General features: G+C 42.1%; 1 long non-coding RNA gene across 1 annotated transcript; it reads right to left on the bottom strand.

The window, feature by feature from the left end:
• Positions 1–17,013: 17,013 nt before the first annotated feature.
• LOC137025086 (uncharacterized) lies at positions 17,014–17,801 on the bottom strand. Its single transcript, XR_010895834.1, has 3 exons — positions 17,642–17,801; positions 17,462–17,537; positions 17,014–17,164 (listed from the first exon to the last, which is right to left on the bottom strand). It is a non-coding gene; the product is annotated as an uncharacterized lncRNA (long non-coding RNA).
• Positions 17,802–19,113: the final 1,312 nt, after the last annotated feature.

The raw sequence follows: 19,113 nt of genomic DNA on the forward strand, positions 1-19,113 counted from the left end.
TAAAAGCATCCATAATCATGCCATTTTAGCTTGTTTAGATCTCTATTTGAGCTCTTTTTTACTATGACTTGTCTTTCACAGGATTCGTGCCCAAGGCTTTCTTGTGTTATGTCAGAACAGCAAAACATATGGAGCCGGTTAAGCGATGCGAAGTCCAAAATATATTTGTTTACAAATCGTGCACTCTGGTAAAAAAGCATTTTGAAGTCATAACATAACATTGTGCAAGGAGACGTGAAAATGAGTCTTTATTAATCCATAATCTGACCCCGTAATCTTAACTGAATGAAAACGATTAAAAGTGCTTGCCGTTTTACTGCCTCTGGCGTTCATTTCTGTTGGAACAAACAGCAGTGATATGTACGCATTGGTACGTATTTTGGCGACGTGTGAAAACTTTCCAACAGGTACGTCTTTCCTAAGAGACCACATATCATTGCGCCTGCTGCACTCATGGTACGGCAGCAAAGTTCCTTGATTATTATGCCAGAATGAGAGTAGTTCCTAGCCATATCTGCCTAGAAAATAGCAACTTTTCATTTTCCGTCGATCTTAGTACACGTTGTAACTACAGAAGAGTCAAAAATAGGAAAAATATTGAAAAATAGGAAAAATATTGAAACTCTTTGTTCATTTTTGAGCGAGATGCTAACGGTCTAATCAGATTCAATGAGCTATGCTAAGCTATGCTAAAAGTGGTACCGCCAGACCCGGAGATCGGCTGAATGGATTTGAAAACGGTAAAACTCAACTGTTTTACCGGGAGTTGGAAAATGAGCCTATTTTCAAAAAAAGTGGAGTGTTCCTTTAAAATAGCATAATAGGGGTACTTTAAAAACATTGCCACAGCATAGATGAAAAATTCTAAACTTATAACTTACCATAGCTGTGTCCAAAACCGCTCACTTGTTCACTCATTCACTAATCCCTATATAGTGTATGGCATTTGAGTGCACTATAAATGAAGTGAGTGAATTAGGACGCTGACATATACACTGTGCGTCGGAGATATCTATCTCAGAAACTATTTTATCCTACATGTTATTTACATTATAAAATAATGTTAATAACAATCATAATGACTTTATTTTGTAATCATACATGCCAGCTTTGTAGTTTAATTGATTGTGTAATTTTTTGTCATGCTTAATGTGTTCATAATCATTTAATACTATAAAATACTGCAAACAAAAATAAACACATTAACAAGTGTACATAATTTCATGTATTTATCCTTTTTAATAAAGTTGTTAGAAACTCTCATGCTCATAGATTACGTGATCTTTGAGCGCCCTCAGGCGACCGTTATGATTTGAATACTACCTACAGATGATTAACTTTTTTTTTTTAAATCATCCACTAAATTATCATCTTTTAAAGTTTAATGAGTTAACAGTGCCACAAATTATTAAAACACATTGCTGTTAGTAAAACACATTAAATTGATTTAATGCCTACATAATATATTTTAATAATGAAAATAATTTTTATTAATATAATTTCTTTTTTTATTATTCATTTATATAATAATGTCCCCCTACATTTTAGTAGGTTTTATTAAGTAGTGATTAATTAAAAAAAAGAAAAGGTTAAAAAAATTGGATTTTGGGAAATAGTGCAAGTGTACATCGAATCTACACTCGAAATCAGAGAGAATTGTGGGTATAAAGTAGTGAATGAATGTAGGGAATGAAGTCATTCACTCAGAATTAGGACACCACTACAAAATGGCTGACACCCGATATAGTGGACTATATAGTAGATAGGGAGTGGTTTCAGACACAGCTCATGTGTATTAAATGCTTCAGTGATGCTTCTCCAGACAGAATCTTTTTTTTTTTTAAAAACATGTTTGTGGGATTTATCATAGAGACGAATTGAATGCTTTTGAACTTTGACAATCAGTTTCTCATCATCCATGTTTGATAATTAATATTCATGATGCGCATAACTTCAAATCGAATGAGATCTCTGTGTTGGTGGATCTGTCAGCCGTGACATCGCAGAAATATAATATAAAATTTTAGAAATATTTCTAAAATAGAAATTCAAATTATAATATAGGTCAAGAGACAATTCTTGGGGATCTAAATACTTTTACAGAATATTTTAGTTCTTTTCAGATAATCAGATAATTTTGGATCCAACAAGGATTACTGTAAAAACCAAAACTATTACTGATATTGGTTATATTGGTATCAGATCATTCTAAGATATGTAGAAATCGTGTCTTAGAGGCTGGTTGTCACGTCTAGTTTTGGTTTTGCTTCATGTTCATGTTTCATGTCTTATTTTTGCAGTTTGGTCACAGTCATGTTTCCTGTTTTGCCATGTGCTCCTCTTTGTCATGTAAAATTTGTATTTAATTTTACCTTATCCTCATATGATCATGTCATGTGCTTCCCATGTCTAATGTGTTATTTTCTTGATTATGTTCATAGGTGTCTGTTTGTAACGAGATAAATATATTATGGTTGAGGGTTCTTCAAGTTATATCCTGCATTAATGTGATTGCGCTTTCTATTGGCTGTGCTGGGGGGCGCTATTGCCCGCTGAGTTCGAACTATCTGCAGCAGAGCGAGGGAGAACTGCTGTAGGTGAGTCATTTGTGTAGTAGCTCCACTCTAAAAGTTAAAAATATATAATTTCCTATAAAATGTTAGGCACTGTATGAAAAGGATGGCACACAGTAAACACGGATTGATTTGTAGAGTTTGTTTTCTGTTCATATACACGTATTTTGATTGCTTTATTTCCGTTATCATGAACTCTTATTATCTCTCGATGTGCGCCATTATTTTCCATGTGCTGTCTAACACTTGGGTAAAGTTGGTTTTATATTCGCACATTCGGACATCCGTATTCAATAGCCTTGTTAATCACATTACATTGGACATTCACAAGTAAATATGCCATTGAAACAATACTTTACTATTTTGATCGACTGTGAAAAATGTTGTAAGTTGTAAGTTGACAATCGTTGGTTGTCAATATCATGTAGCTGCTTAAAATTCGCAAACATTAATTTATTGCACATTTATTGGAAAGTCGGAATTTATCAGAAGTCCGAATGTGCGAATATAAAACGTCTCGGTTACGTATGTAACCCTCGTTCCCTGAAGGAGGGAACGGAGACGTACGTCAGTAGTGACCGACGAATTGGGATATCGCTAGAGAGCCCCTATCAGCTTCGAGAGAACTAAAACAAGCCAATGGAATTGGCGTGCGATATTTGCATAATGCGCACCTCCCCTAACAGGTGGATATAAAAAGGGGGGCAGATGCAATCGCACTCTGTTTTTCGCTGAGGAGACAACCGGTGTCCGCACTGCAGCGAGGGTACAGAAACTGTGGCGACGGGACGTACGTCTCCGTTCCCTCCTTCAGGGAACGAGGGTTACATACGTAACCGAGACGTTCCCTTTCAGTCGGTCACGTTCGACGTACGTCAGTAGTGACCGACGAATTGGGATCCCAACTAAAACGCCACAGTTACGAAACCCCTTCCAGTGCCCAGCGCAGGCTCTAGCCGCCCGTCGCACCAAGGGGACGGAGAAGGGGGCGAGCTTACGCCGGGAAGTCTACTGCTGTTCCGATATACCCACTAAGTAAACTAGACTACACTGGGGAAGCGAACCCGTAAGGAACGCTGCGGAACCACTACCTACCCAGAGGGGAAGGAATTTACATGGAAAACATATGGACTGGCCCGCAGGGCAGAACGCATATGAGTCCCTGGGATGGCTCCACCTGAGTAGGGGGAGACTCATCTGACAGGAGAAAGCAGAAGCTCTGCTAAGGGAAAGACACGGGCTCACCGTAGGGAGTAACCGTGGACAATACACATACGGAATCACTCACGTAGAGGGATTGCAACATATGGAACCCAACCAACAGACAACATCGAAGATGGATGTTGGTCTGGCATCAGACACTCCGCAATGCCCGAGCCGAAGGTGGAGGTGGAGGAACTCGACAGGGTTCACCGAACGGGGAACACGACTGGAGTCAACAGATGCACATATCCTGCCCAGGGGCGGGAGTGGCATTGCAAGCCGACACGAGCACAGGTTCAACGCGTCTACCGGCTGGTGGAAGCGAGTACACGGGAAGAACCAGCTTACACGTAAGCTAAAAACCCTAGCAAACGTGTTGGGTGTCGCCCAGCCCACAGCTCTACAATCTGTCAGCGAGGCGCCATGAGCCAGCGCCCAGGAAGAGGCCACTCAGGTGGAGTGGGCTCTCAACCCGAACGGGCAAGGCACGCCCTGGGAACATAAGCCAGGGCGATGGCATCCACTAACCAGTGGGCCATCCTCTGCTTGGAGACAGCCTTTCCCTTCTGCTGGTCTCCGTAACAGACAAAGAGCTGATCTGAGGTCCTAAGCTTCAAGTTCTATCCACGTAAACACGCAGGGCGTGAACTGGAAAGAGCGAAGCTAGGGCTGGGTCTGCCTCCTCCGAAGGCAGCGCTTGCAGGTTCACTACCTGATCTCTGAAGGGAGTGGTAGGAACCTTGGGCACATATCCAGGCCGGGGTCTCAGGAAGACGTGAGAATCCCCAGGCCCAAATTCCAGGCACGATTCGTCGACCGAAAATGCGTGCAGGTCCCCTACCCTCTTAACATGAGGCCAATACAACCAGGAGGACGGTCTAAGAGACAGTACTTTTAACTCGATTAATTGCAAAGGCTCAAGGGATGACGCCGAAGTTAGCTAAGAACTAAGGTGAGATCCCTAGAGGGTAAGGAGGGTGGGCAAGGAGGAATCAGTCCCCTCGCCCCCTCAGGAACCTGATGGTCAGACCGTGTTTCCCCAGGGCTTGCCATCAACTGCATGGAGATGTGCAGCGAAGCGGCAACATACACCTTGAGGGTGGAGGGAGACAGCCTTCGCTCCAAGCCCTCTTGCAGGAAGGAAAGCACAGATCTGACCGAGCATGATCGGGGGTCCTCTCGTCTTGCGAGAGGAGCACCATTCAACGAATAGGTTCGACTTCAACGCATAGAGGCTCCTCGTGAAGGAGCTCTAGCGGAAGTGATGGTGTCTACGACCGCCTGCGGGAGATCACCCAGAACCTCCGCATCCCGTCCAGGGACCACACGTGGAGGTTCCACAGGTCGGGACGCGGGTGCCATAGGAAGCCCCATCTCTGAGTCAGGAGGTCCTTCCTCAGAGGAATCGGTCAAGGAGGGGCTGTCGTGAGGAGCATTAGGTCCGAAACCCGGGTCCGAGTGACCAATATGGAGCCACTAACAAGACCTGCTCCTCATCCTCCCTGACCTAGCACAGGAGCTGTGCGAGAAGGCTCACTGGGGGAAAACGCATATTGCGTAGGCCCCGGGGCCAGCTGAGTGCCAGGGTATCCGTGCCGAGCGACTCGCCGGTCAGGGAAAACCACTGGCCGAGGGCAGTTCCTGGGGAGGCAACAGGACTACCTGGGCCTCGCCGAAGTAGTGCCAGATCAGCTGGACCGCCAGGGGATGGAGCCGCCACTTGCCCGCAAGTGGAGGCTGCCGTAAGAGCTCGTAGGCTGCACGGTTAAGCACACCTGGGACATGAGTGGCCTGAAGCGACCTCAGATGCTTCTGACTCCATAGCAAGAGATGGCAGGCGAGTTGCGATATGCGACGGGAGCGTAGACCAGCCTGATGGTTGATGTACGCAACGGCCGCCGTGCTTGTCCGAGCGGACCAGTACATGCTTGTCTGACAGCAGCTCCTTGAAGCGGCCCAGTGCAAGACATACTGCTAGCAACTCGAGGCAATTGATATGCCAATGCAGTCGAGGCCCCGTCCAAGACCCGAACCGCATGCCCGTTGTACATGGCCCCCCATCCGGTGGTAGAGGCATCTGTGTGGACCACAGCGTCCAAGGGGTACTCCCGCCCGCAGGAACAAAGGGTCCGACCACCGGATGAGGGTAGGGCAGCAGCTCCGTGTCACGAGGACACTGAGCGTGCTGCGCTGCCATGGCCATCTCGGGACCCAGTCGCGGAGCCGGTGTTGAAGCGGCCTCATATGGAGCAACCTGAGTGGCGAAACGCGGCTGCAGATGCCACATGCCCCAGGAGCCTCTGAAGTCTTTCAGTGGGGCCGCCATCCTGCGCTTGAGCGAACTCAGGCAGTTCAACACCGACTGGACGCGCTCCTCAGAGAGGCGCACAATCCAGGCGACCGAGTCTAGCTCGAGACTGAGAAAAGAGATCCTCTGCCCGGGGGCGAGTTTGCTCTTGTCCCAGCTGACCCAAAGACCCAACAGGCTGAGGTGAGCTAAACCATCTCCCTGTGTACGCACAACTGCTTCGCGAGCTGGCCAGGAACAACCAGTCGTCGAGGCAGTCGAGAATGCGAACGCCCTGTTCCTTGAGGGGAACAATGGCCACCTCCGCAACCGTGTAAGGCGTGGAGCGACAGGGCCAGCCTGAAGGGTAGGAGTTTGTACTGACATGCTCGACCCGAGCGCAGAATCGAGACATGAAAGTATGCATCCTTCAGGTCGAATGCTGCAAACCAAACCCCGGGACGGACGCACTCGAAAATGCGCTTCTGCATGAGCACCTTAAACGGCAGCCTGAAGGTACCGGTTCAAGACGCGCAGATCCAGGATTGGCCATAGCCCACCGCCCTTTAGGGTACAATGAAGTAGGGCTGAACCTGACTTCAAATCGGCTGGAGGGACCGGCTCGATTGTATCCCTCGCCAGGAGGACAGCAATCTCCACTCGGAGAACAGGTGCAATGTCCAACGACACCTAAGTGAAGTGGACACCCCTGGACGCCTCCAGACACCGGGCGAAATGAATCGCATAGCCGAGTCTGATAGTACGCATGAGCCAGCGGAACGGGCTGGGGGCACTAACCAGGCCTCCAGACACCGAGCCAGCAGAACCAAACGCACCACAGACGTACCGGGGGTGGGGCAGCGAACCAGAGTACGGGGACCCGACTCGGGCGGCGTGGTAGCGGCCCAGAGTGTGATCAGACTCTGCGAGGTAGCAGTGCGTATGGGAGACGGCACACGGGGCGCGGCCTGCACCAACACACTGACACCTGCTGGCGAGGTGAGAGGGGGCTGGGAGTAGCAACGCGGGGCGCTGCACATCGCCAGCCACACTCTTGGGACGTAGAGGATCGGAAAACAGTTCTTAGTGGGTACCGCTGGACTCCGGAGAGCCAGCGGCGGAACAGACCAATTCTCCACCCGGCCCTCCTCCGGGGAGAAAGAACCGTTTACGTCAGCTCCAGGTCGCCATATCTCCAGGACCGTCTCCCGCTAGTCAGGTGACTGCGGGTTGAGCGGGCTGGGTTCAAGGCCAGTTTGTGAGATGAGCGCATCGAGAAAGCACACTTTGACGACGGCACATCCCAGCAAGACTCGCCAGGGGTGTTTCTGGACCACCATGGTGGACATTGTCTGGCCAGGGGCCTGCGCTTTGATTTGCATCCTGCGTAGCTCAACCCCGACTCAGAACTACCCACATGCAATGAGTGCTTTGACCTACTGCAGACTTGCCAGGGGCCAAGACTCATGCAGGGCAGAGGTGGTGTGCCCGTAGCACTGCCACCCCACCCTAGGGGGTAGTGAGAGAAAAAACTTGTAGTGCAGATTATGACCCTCTTGGCGTTCCATATTAACGCCAAAAAAGGCCACAAACTGCCAAGTTTTTTCATGCACATCCGGGCTAAGCCAGGGGCGCGGCAAGGCGAGTACGCGTCGCACGACACCCCCGGGGGCCCGGGAAAGCATGGTTGCCAAGTCTGAATCCGATTCGGCATGAGCACGCCACAACCGTGGGACGCTCAGCCTCATCTTCATGTTCAGAGCCCAACAATACTCTCTCCAATGTAGCAGTCGACATCTGATCCTCTGCTGGAGCCCTGACTAAGATGTTAGGTCCTCCATATTTATTTTAAGGAGGACCAGCAACACATGCAGAAGCTACCAGCCATGTTGGACAGTGAACGTGGCCGCCCAACTGGACGACACACGGCACCCTGGGCACCGACGTGGCCATGTATCTAAACATGATCCACCCACGAACATAGTCACAACATGTTTGCGATGCACTAGAGGAGTGGGGGGCCCACGGAGAATGAGTCGGCGGGTATTGCCCCACTGTGATCCTCTGGTCACCCAGGCTTATTAACCAAAGTAGCACTTTTCTGATTCAGAAAAATAACTAGATCGGGGAATAAGTGAGGGGACTCCACCTCATTAAAGGCAGCCGAGTCTCGACCGTGCATCTAGAGCGCCAGACAGCGCGCAGGGTTGCCGTGGCAACGCGCGCTGTCAGCCGGCAATTCGACGGCACACGGCGCGCTGAGCGCTCAAGCCCTTACGAGAAAGGCGAGCAAACAACGCGCCGACGTGGACATATTTCCATAAGAAAATATGACCACCCACAAACACAGTCTCAGCACGCTAAGCAGACATGAGAGAAAGTGATCGTGGCCGTCAGAGAGGATAGGAAACGACCGCCTCCAGAAACGCACAGACAGAATGACATCTTGAAAAAAACGCAGTGTCTGTCTGTGAAGCTCTTTTAGAAGGGGAAACTTCAGCTCTTTTGTGTCGAGACACACAGGGAGCGTCACGACGTGTTTAGAAAAACACAGGAGGAACCAGACCAAATCGCAGACCAACCAGTGGAATTACAGCGGAACGCTGGGAAAACAGTAGATGTTTCCACCCGGCTCACTCCAACTCGCGACCTCGCTGCAGGCGTCGTCACACCAACACAAGCGCCGAAACTTCTTCAGAGGCTTGAAGTTCAAACAGCCGCAGGACACCAGGTAGGCTCCGAAGCGAAAGACAGAGTGCGATTGCATCTGCCCCCCTTTTTATATCCACCTGTTAGGGGAGGTGCGCATTATGCAAATATCGCACGCCAATTCCATTGGCTTGTTTTAGTTCTCTCGAAGCTGATAGGGGCTCTCTAGCGATATCCCAATTCGTCGGTCACTACTGACGTACGTCGAACGTGACCGACTGAAAGGGAACCAACTTTACCGAAGTCTTTCTAACGAGGTGAAATATGTTTTAATTAGGTGGAGCTTTGTTAGGACTACATGATTCACTACTTAAGTCTCTCTTTTACTGCTCTGTCTGCCCGTAATTATCATATAGTGTTTTAAAAGAAGTTTACTCTCTTCATATTGTACATTTTCTGTATTGTTTAGTGAACGTTTTGTTGCAAACTAGGTTTTGTAACACTCAATTCATGGTTTTACTAAAAAAAAAAGGTACATTTTATTCATTTCACATATGTTTAAGAGTACAAAGTTTATTATTTAAGCTGTGTAAAATCTATATCTCTCATTTAGTCTATTATTTTATATACTCTTAATTTCATTTGTCATTGATTTAACAAGTATTGTACTATCATAAATCATTACAATTAAAAAGAAGAAAATGGACAGAAGGAAAATACACTATATTATTTAAAAAATAATATGCTTTTCCTGGAGAAAATACATTTAAAATTCATCTTGTTTGTTGTTTAAAGAAAAAAAAAGTGAATTATGTTTGCTGGTATACTGATAGCATCATTTAGTTACTAAATACATTTTTTTAAAATACAGAGATAGTATATTAAAAGCACATTTTAGTTCATATTTCATGATGTCTCAAAATAGCACAGTTGACTACACTTAGATGTTCTTAAGATGATCTTAAGAAGTACTAAAGAAGAGCTTTTAGTATATTAAGTACAAAATTAGTGCACAAAAATAGGGCACTTTAAGTACATTATGGAAATTTTAACTTTTTTTCACCTGGGAAAAGTGATGGAAAATATTACGATCCCATTGAAGACTATATCTCTAAATTTAATATACAGTACAAGTTCAAGTAGTTCAAGTCCAGTTTTAGGAGGATGCACTCCACAGATGCAACTATATTGTTTTTAACAGATCATATAAGAAAAAAAATGGATAAACGCAAACTAAGCAGAATGGTGTTGCTGGATTTGCAGAAGGCATCTGATATATCTGATCACAATATTCTGCTGCTTAAAGTAAAAGCAATGGGAATAAGTAAAATGGCCTGTGAATGGATTAATTCTTACCTTCAAATAGGTGTCAAATAGTGGATTTAAATGGATTGTTTTCCTGTTTCATGTGGAGTTTTGCAGTGTTTTAGGTCCATTATAATTTAGCTTTTATATGCAGATGATATTGAAAGTAGAAAAATGAGAAAATAGAACACATATTTAGTATGGGTTTTCATGGTTTTTCACTTACCACGCATAAACATAATTTTATTCAAACCTACAAACTTTACATACATGCTTCTCACATATTATTGTAACGGAGTTTGTGCTGAATACAGTGTATTCAAAGGCTACACAGGATGCCATATGCTGTAAACAGGATGCTATTAAAATCCTGATTGTTGTTTTCAAGGGACAAACTGGTTTGATTTTACGGTCTTCTTCTTCTGGTCTTCTTATTTGATTTCCCTGCTATTGGCAACAGCATTTGCTATAAGGGGTTGCCAGTGTAATCAGACTTTAGCCATGAAAATGTAATAAGTAACATAAATAAGCACAAATGTCAGGGCATGTCAAAACACCTTCAGGGCCCAGAGAACATCTCAGAGCCCAAAGGGTTGAAATGAAAAACTCTCCCATATTTCTGAACACACAGAAAAATCAAGGTACAGGAATGTACCTAAGAAAGTACAAATGCTTTGTCGCCCCAGCTGTACCCTAGCAGGGTACAGAAATGTACCTCTGAACCAGGGATGGACTGGGACCAAAAATCGGCCCTGGCATTTTGGCCCAGACCGGCCCACCACCACATAAGATCACAAATACCACCCGTCCTTCCGCTATATATATATATATATATATAAAATTTCATGATTATATAGTTATATATTACTAATTATATAATTTCATGCGATTATTTATTTATATATATATATATATATATATATATATATATATATATATATATATATATATATATATATAATTTATTTTATTTTTTTTAAGTTGTTTACAACCAAGTCACCAAAATACGATGAATACACACTAAGCATAACCCAACACACAACAGTAAATCTATTAGCCTTATTACAGTTTACATATTCTTATCACAATGTTAATTGTTGTTGGTGTGGGTGACTTATATCCAACAAGCTATGGTAAACAAGCTAGGTAACATTTTAATCGCTAAAATAGCGGACTCACGGGAAAAAATCATCAGTTATCATCTTTTTTTGTTGTTGTTGTTATGACTAATTACTCAGCACCGTCAGCATTAAAGAGAAAATAATCACTTCATCCAATGTTTTTGAATAAAATAGCCTTGACAGCCGACTTACTGGAACTCATCTGTCTGTAGAACTGTTCTCTCCCGCCGGCGCCGCCGGACTTCTACAGAATCTACACACACACAAGTGTGACGTGCGCGGTGGACCAAACCACTGTGAGGCAAGGGAGGGGTGACTCAAAATGTTTCTAAACTTAAAACGCCCATTTGCGTTTGTATTGCTTTATTACTTACATAATTATTTTAAGTTTATATAATTTATACACAATACTTAGCGTGGTTATTAATTATATTTTTTGGGGGGGACAGCACTCAGATAGGGGGGTCCTGACCCCCTGTCCCCCCCGCGATTTACGCCCCTGCTGCTACTGCCGAAAACATTTGTGTCAATTTAACAGATTTGGCAGCGTTTTTTTCTCTCACACAGCTTCTCTGCACCTCCTTTGCATTTCTTCTCCATGATCACCATCACACTGAAACTGCGTGCAGGCAGAAATCCTATAGATGGTACTGTTCAAAGATATGATTGGGCCAGTCCAGTGTCAATCAAGAAAACAACCAATGGGCCGCTGAGCTACATGTTTCATGAGCCGCGTCTGTCAGAAGGAAAAAAAAAACTAGCCTATGTGATATTTTTGACTAAAGTATTTTGGGCCAGCAGCCCAGTGTGAATTGAAAAAGTATTGGGCCACCGATCTAGGCCTACCACTTTAATTTTTTTTTTTTTTTTTTTTTGCGGTTGGCGACCGCCGGCCCCAAAAAGCACGTCGGCCCACCGGGAAAGTGCCCGGTATGCCAGATGGCCAGTCCGCCCGTGCTCTGAACACTGGTATATTTTTGTACCTTCTTGTTTGTACCTCTAAAAGAACAATTTTGCACCCCAAGTGATAGACATGGTACATTTTTGTACCTTCTTGTTTGTACCTCTAAAAGAACAATTTTGCACCCCTAATGATGGAAATGTACCTTTGTTACAGTTTAAAAAATACATCCTGGTATTCTCCCAGGACCCTTCACTAATATCCAGCTGAACTGATATGTCCTAAAAAATAAAATAAAATAAATACTGTACTTCTGAGAAAAAAAAAAAGGACACTTGCATGGGTGGGGGGGAAGACTCAATTCCTTCAGAAGCAATAGTCTTTGAGCATTTTGTTACCTGTTTAAATACAAAACAGAGGCAGTGAATTTTTCAAAAAAAAAAAATTAATCACAAAAGTAACAAATTTCTGAGTATAAAAGTACAAAACATTCTCTATTCAGTTTTATAACTCATACTTGATATTCTATACCACCCATTAACAATTCAGTTAACATACAGAATTTCAATTCCTTCAGAAATGGAAGTATCATGCCCAATGAACAGTTAATTAATCAGTTTTATGTGCTAAACATAGGTAGTGCATGTTTTACAAGCATTTAAAGGTGCCCTTGACTCAAAAATTGAATTTACCCTGGCATAGTTAAATAACAAGAGTTCAGTACATGGAAAAGACATACAGTGAGTCTCAAACTCCATTGTTTCCTCCTCCTTATATAAATCTCATTTGTTTAAAAGACCTCCGAAGAACAGGCGAATCTCAACATAACAGCGACTGTTACGTAACAGTCGGGGTGTACGCCCCAATATTTGCATAATGCCAGCCCATGTTCCCAACAATTATCAAAGGGATTACACAAGGGCAGCCAGTTAACGTCTGGATCTGCACACAGCCGAATCATCAGACTAGGTAAGCAAGCAAGAACAACAGCGAAAAATGGCAGATGGAGCAATAATAACTGACATGATCCATGATATCATGATATTTTTAGTGATATTTGTAAATTGTCTTTCTAAATGTTTCGTTAGCATGTTGATAATGTACTGTTAAAGGTCAAAGTTACCATCGTTTCTTACTGTATTCACGGAGACAAGACTCGTTATTTTCATTTTTTAAACACTTGCAGTCTGTATAATGTATAAACACAACTTCATTCTTTATAAATCTCTCCAACAGTGTAGGATTAGCCGTTAGCCACGGAGCCCAGCCTCAGATTCACTCAGAATTAAACTTTTAACATCAAAATAAATACTTTACTCACATAATTCGAAGCATGCATACAGCATGCATGACGAACATCTTGTAAAGATCCATTTGAGGGTTATATTAACTGTGTAAACTTTGTAAATGCGCTGTAATATAGTCGACAGCTTGTGTGGCAGGAAGCTCGTGTCTTAAAGGGGCGGCGTCAGTGAAAATCAGTGCATTGTTAATGATGCCCCAAAATAGGCAGTTAAAAAAATTAATTAAAAAAAATCTATGGGGTATTTTGAGCTGAAACTTCACAGACACATTCAGGAGACACCTTAGACTTATATTACATCTTGTAAAAAAAACGTTCTTGGGCACCTTTAAACAAAATGTAACAATTCTTGAATAAAATACAGAACATTAGCAATTCAACTCATATACTGGATATAAAACCGCTTAAAATGTTTCAAATGAACATGTACAATGTGTTTCAATTCCTTCAGAGCTTAAATATAAAACTGAAATCATCGGGCCCAATGAGCAGTTCATTAATCAGTTTTAAATACTAAACTCTCAAGCATTTTAACACATCCTATCCTCGCTTTTGCAGACTTGTTTTTACTTTTGTCCCTCTTTAGACCAACCATCGCTGATTATCAGTATGTCAACTTGTATTTTGGACATTAAAACCACATATCTGATAAAAATCTGGACGGAAGACTTGCATTAAACAGACAGTTTACCCAAAAACTTAATTCTGTCATTTACTCATCCTCATATAGTTCCAAACCTCTAATTAAATGAAGATATTTTGAAGAATGTTGGCAGCCAGACAGTTAATGGTAGCCATTGACTTCCATATTAGGAAAACAATAAAAATACTATCCAAGTCAATGGCTACCAACATTATTCATAATATCTTCCGTGTTCAACTGAAGAAAGAATTCATATAGGTTTGGAACAACATGAGGATGAGTAAATGACAAGTTTCATTTCTGGTTGAACTACGTAATGGCAGGTATAAAGGGGGGAAACAATTCTCTCTATTAATACTTGTACACTAAGCATCCTCTTCATATGACTTGAACCTACAAGCATTTATACAAAATGTCTCAATCCAACATACAGATTACCATCAACTGTATATGTGTCAAGTGATGTGTGGTCAAACTCATCTCCAGGTTTGAGCAAAATCCAGTCACTGTCTACTCTTACACGATATGCATGAAAATGTGAATCAAAGGACAACGGAAACAAGATTTTACTGCAAAGCACCCATGTGGTATCAATGTTAAGAATGTACTTGATCTGGCCAAAAACAGGAATTTTTTCAACATGTAAAAGGTCTAATGTCAACACATCACTAACAGTATACTTGATATTGTCTGCAGTCAGTTGAGAGACACGTTGCATTATTTTGCCATCAAATTCTACATCCCTGAAGTTGCACTTTCTCTAAGAGCAGTCTGAAGATCAGTGGGTAGAGACAATAAGGGTGTGCAGATACTTCTACCTGGCACCTTTTCACAATCACCCAAGATATTGTCTGGTGAAAGTTCCCAGTATTGTTTTAACTGGTGCCAATTGCTCAGCGTCACTGTTACGTTTACAAAACTTCGACAGTTATAAGTCAGATTCTTAAAATATTGATGTTTTCCTTCGAATCTCATACACCAATGAGAACGAAGAGGACCATACATTAACAGTAATCTGGGATAATGTATAAGATAGTGGCATTTAGGTGTTAAAACACTTCCAAATATTTCTGTCATCTCTGAAAGGAATGCATGTACAAGTACTTCTAGATTTGCTAGTTCATCTTTCCTCAACTTAGCTGCCATGACAATCTCTTTACATAATAAGAACACGTGCCAATATCTGGTGTCAGGAGGAACACGATGACCCATTATAAATGGAAACAATCTGAAAAGACACCATTTCTGAGCAGCTGTTCCTACGATCCCTGAGGTTTGAAGAAGTCGTTCACACAACAGCACAGGCTTATTGGCCTTGTCATTCTGACCAAAAGAGAACTTTTGAAGCTCTTCATTTATCTCAGTTATAGTTATATGCTTTTGTTTATGAGCTTCGCAAATAACATGCTTCAATGTCAGTGGAAAAACTCCCTCCAACATATCATGCATGATGTCTGGGGGCAAAGACTTGGTCACATCAAAATAACCTAGTGCATCAAATGAACAAGTGCTGCGTACACCATACAAAGCAGAATTTTCTTTGTTATGCTGGACACACTGGAGATGATATTAGTGGACTTCAGTTGTTCTTAGAACAAAACTATCTTCCTGGAATTTTTGATTAATTTCTGAATGCATTGCCATACAATAACGACAAATTCGACCTGAGTTGAAACACATGCGAAAGCCACCAATCATATGCGATGACAGATTGTCAGCAGAAAACGTTGCTAAAGCGGCATAAACTTTGTGTTCTGTTCCACAGACATTCACAGTGAAGCCATCAGTTGAAAGCTGTTTTAGGTCATCTATCAATGGTTTTAATATGATATCCATACCAAACTCTTTCAAATGTGAATGACGAACCAGCAGAGCTAAATGAATGTGCTTAAGATGAGATCGATACTTTCCACCTAAATTTCCAACTGTGTAGTAAAATCCACACAACTTATACTTCATTCTCTTAGGACCTAAAGGGTTAACTATTTCAAATTTGTCTTCATATAAATGAAGTCTTAATGCATCTGGATGTTCTATAAAAAACAAATGTTCCTTAAAATAAAGGCCATCTTTATAGTCCATCAGAAACAGTTCATCTTGGACCTTGTTATTTTCAGATAGTATTCGATTCCAGACATCTTCATGGGAACAGTATTTTTTTTTAAAACTTCAGAGATGGGAACATAGGAATAGGTTCCTATTTTGTTCCCTGAAGGGCCTCTCAGTGTGTGGTGAACAGGTTCTGTATAGTCCATCTTGGCCTTACAGTGTTCTTTAATCATATGTGGAGAACGAACCACCTCAAAAGCTTTATCAAAGAAATCAGATGAATCCAAAACCTGCTGAAGTTCAGGGCACTTTGAAATATCAAAACCACTATTTTCAAGATGATGAGAAATAAAATCATCATAGTTCTCTTTAAAAAAAGAAAAGAGAAATTTGACATCATCTGCAATGTCTTGTTGGACTGACAAATGTAGAAGGTTTTTCTCTCTGCATTTAAGAATGAATCCAAATAGATGTTCTTGGAAATCTTCTAAAAGTTTATCTAAAAGTGGCATAACTTGAGGATCAGAGGAATTTGGATCAGATTAATTTTGCTGATCAGGGTTCAGGCTGTGTTGCTGTACTGCTGACTCTTCTTCACTGGGACAGTCAATTTTGTCATCAGATTGTCCAAAAACAAAGGATCTGTGCTTCCTGTAAACATGTTTTCTATAAGAATGATAACGCGAAAAAGTTGACTGGCACTCATTTATACTACAGGTGATATTAAAATTTGATTGATGTGCATGAACGATTCCAACATGTTAGATTAATTTAACGAGACTGAACGTCCTCCTTGTGCACTTTGGGCAAAGGTACATTTGAGGCATGAGGATTTAATATAAAAGGTTTATCATCCTTAGTAAAGTGACTGGCAGTGGCTTGTCTCCCTCATCCACGATGTTGACAATGCGCCTCTGAAGGAAAGTGAGGGTGTTCTTCAGGTGTGGTGGATATGTGATGTTAAAAGTAAAATACATACAGAAGGCAGTCATGAAGGCCTCGTCTAGGCTGGTGCACTGGCACACAACCATGCCATCCACCTTCACCACACTGTGCCCTCTTCCAATGATTGCCACCTTCCAATCATTCTCCATCAGTTGAATGGTTGGAAAGGGGGTAGCAGGGTCCTCCTACATAAAAGAAAACAAAAATAATACATTTTCAATTGTAAATAAACAAGTCAGTCATTTTAGCCTTTTATTATATATTGAAAATTCCCTGTATATATTGTAGATGGTTTTACAGGTACATTTACTCTAGACTTTTCATACTAAAGCTGGAGACATCTTAAAAAAAAAAAAAAGTTATGGCATAAATGAAGCACATCTACTGGAGACAGAAAAGTCCCAAATCCAAGCTATCTTTTTCTGTTCATATACTAACATGAGGTCCACCAGCCAGCATTGCAGGATAATTCAGAAGCCTACCTCTTTCAAAGTAATGTAGTGTTCGATCTTTTCTCTGAAGATGGCAAGAGGATAAGCCCAGCCCTTAAGTCAATTCCTGCAATGTGGAAAAATATCCTACTTTCTCAATCACAAATTTTGCAATGTGGTAAAGCAAATTACATATATTGTGAGTTTCACTAGCAAAGTGACTATCTCTACCTGGTAGATCTTCAGCCAGGGCATCCTGTCTTGTTTCAGAGTACTGTTTTGCTAGGGGGGATTTTGCTGTGGCAAGTTTCAGCACATTTGGTAGAACTCTAGCAAAGCCCTCTCTGAAGCGATGACAGAAGCTGCTTGGTGAGGGATGGATTCGGTCAATCTCATCAAAGAACTGTAGAATGTGAAGACATGAATAACATTCAGTGCATCACTGAAAGCAAATTTATTTTAATTAAATGTTTTATTTAATTAAATGTTTATTTTCCGTGACAGCAATCGACATGTCTTCAATTTCACAATTTCCAAAATCGTAATTGCATCTCTCTATCATTCAGATGTTTTCAATACTCCATCAGGCATTCTTAAGTATGGGTACTATTTGACTACATCCTCCACAGACATTCCTTCCATGATTTCTCGATTTGTTGTAATTTTCTGATCACACAGAAAATTACAACAGTTATAGATGAACAACTGTAAAACACAGACAGACTTTAGTGCGATCAAATGTGTGGAAAATGATAATCTTCGGAAAATGACAAGCCAAAGACGGTGCCAGTATATTACTTATAAAAAACCAATCCCTGACTAATTAAGTCATCATTCACTGCAGCTGCCACTGAAGCTTCGGCCTCCGGTTGCTATAGAAACAGTCAGTGTCCTGAGACGTGCGCTTAATTATGCTGCCTTCACGTGCTACCGGAAACTTGCCATGCCATGCAAGAATTTATAAATCGAGGGAACGAAATCGTGCACACATCTTAGCCTACTTGTCATGTCCGAGGCTCCATATGACTATGAGATCATCGCATTCAAATTTTAACTTGAGAGTGTGTTCATGACCATTAGTATTTAACTAGTTACTAATATTTACCCTAATTCCGATAGCACGTGAAGGCAGCATAAAAACGCTGAGCTCTTGTGCAAAAGACGCAAGACGTGATAGTCTTGCCTGAAAAAAAATCTAAACGCTGTTTGAGCATAAGAAACAAAATTTATAGGATAGGTTAAGTTTTTGTTGTAAAATTGAAAAAAAAAAAAAAGATTAATTTGAGCAGATTTCGATATTCCACAGCAGACGGCGCGAAGCGGGAAAAATGGGTTGCGCTACCCAATTCTGCAGGGGCTAAATGGCGATGGCAAGTGGCAGCATTTTACACGGCGTAACTGAAAAAAATGAACAAAATAACTCTAAAATAACTGTGTGTAACCCAACTAGCAACAAACCATAACGTGCTTAGTGTAGTTAACGATAGTTTAAGTTATGCTTGTAAACGTTATCGACAGCTAACAGTAGCATGCTATGAACAGAAAAAAAAAAAAAAAAATCAAGATTTGGTAATGCAGTCAATTACTTTTTTTTTTTTTTCACACAAAATACATTTTACCAGAATTTTTAAAAAGGTCCAGTTCACAGGCAGTTTACCAGTGTGTAAAAGAGGCTATATTCTTGGTATTTGAATAGGCCATAT

Source organism: Chanodichthys erythropterus, chromosome 8 (genome assembly GCF_024489055.1).
Source record: "Chanodichthys erythropterus isolate Z2021 chromosome 8, ASM2448905v1, whole genome shotgun sequence".
In the NCBI taxonomy this organism is placed as follows: domain Eukaryota; kingdom Metazoa; phylum Chordata; class Actinopteri; order Cypriniformes; family Xenocyprididae; genus Chanodichthys; species Chanodichthys erythropterus.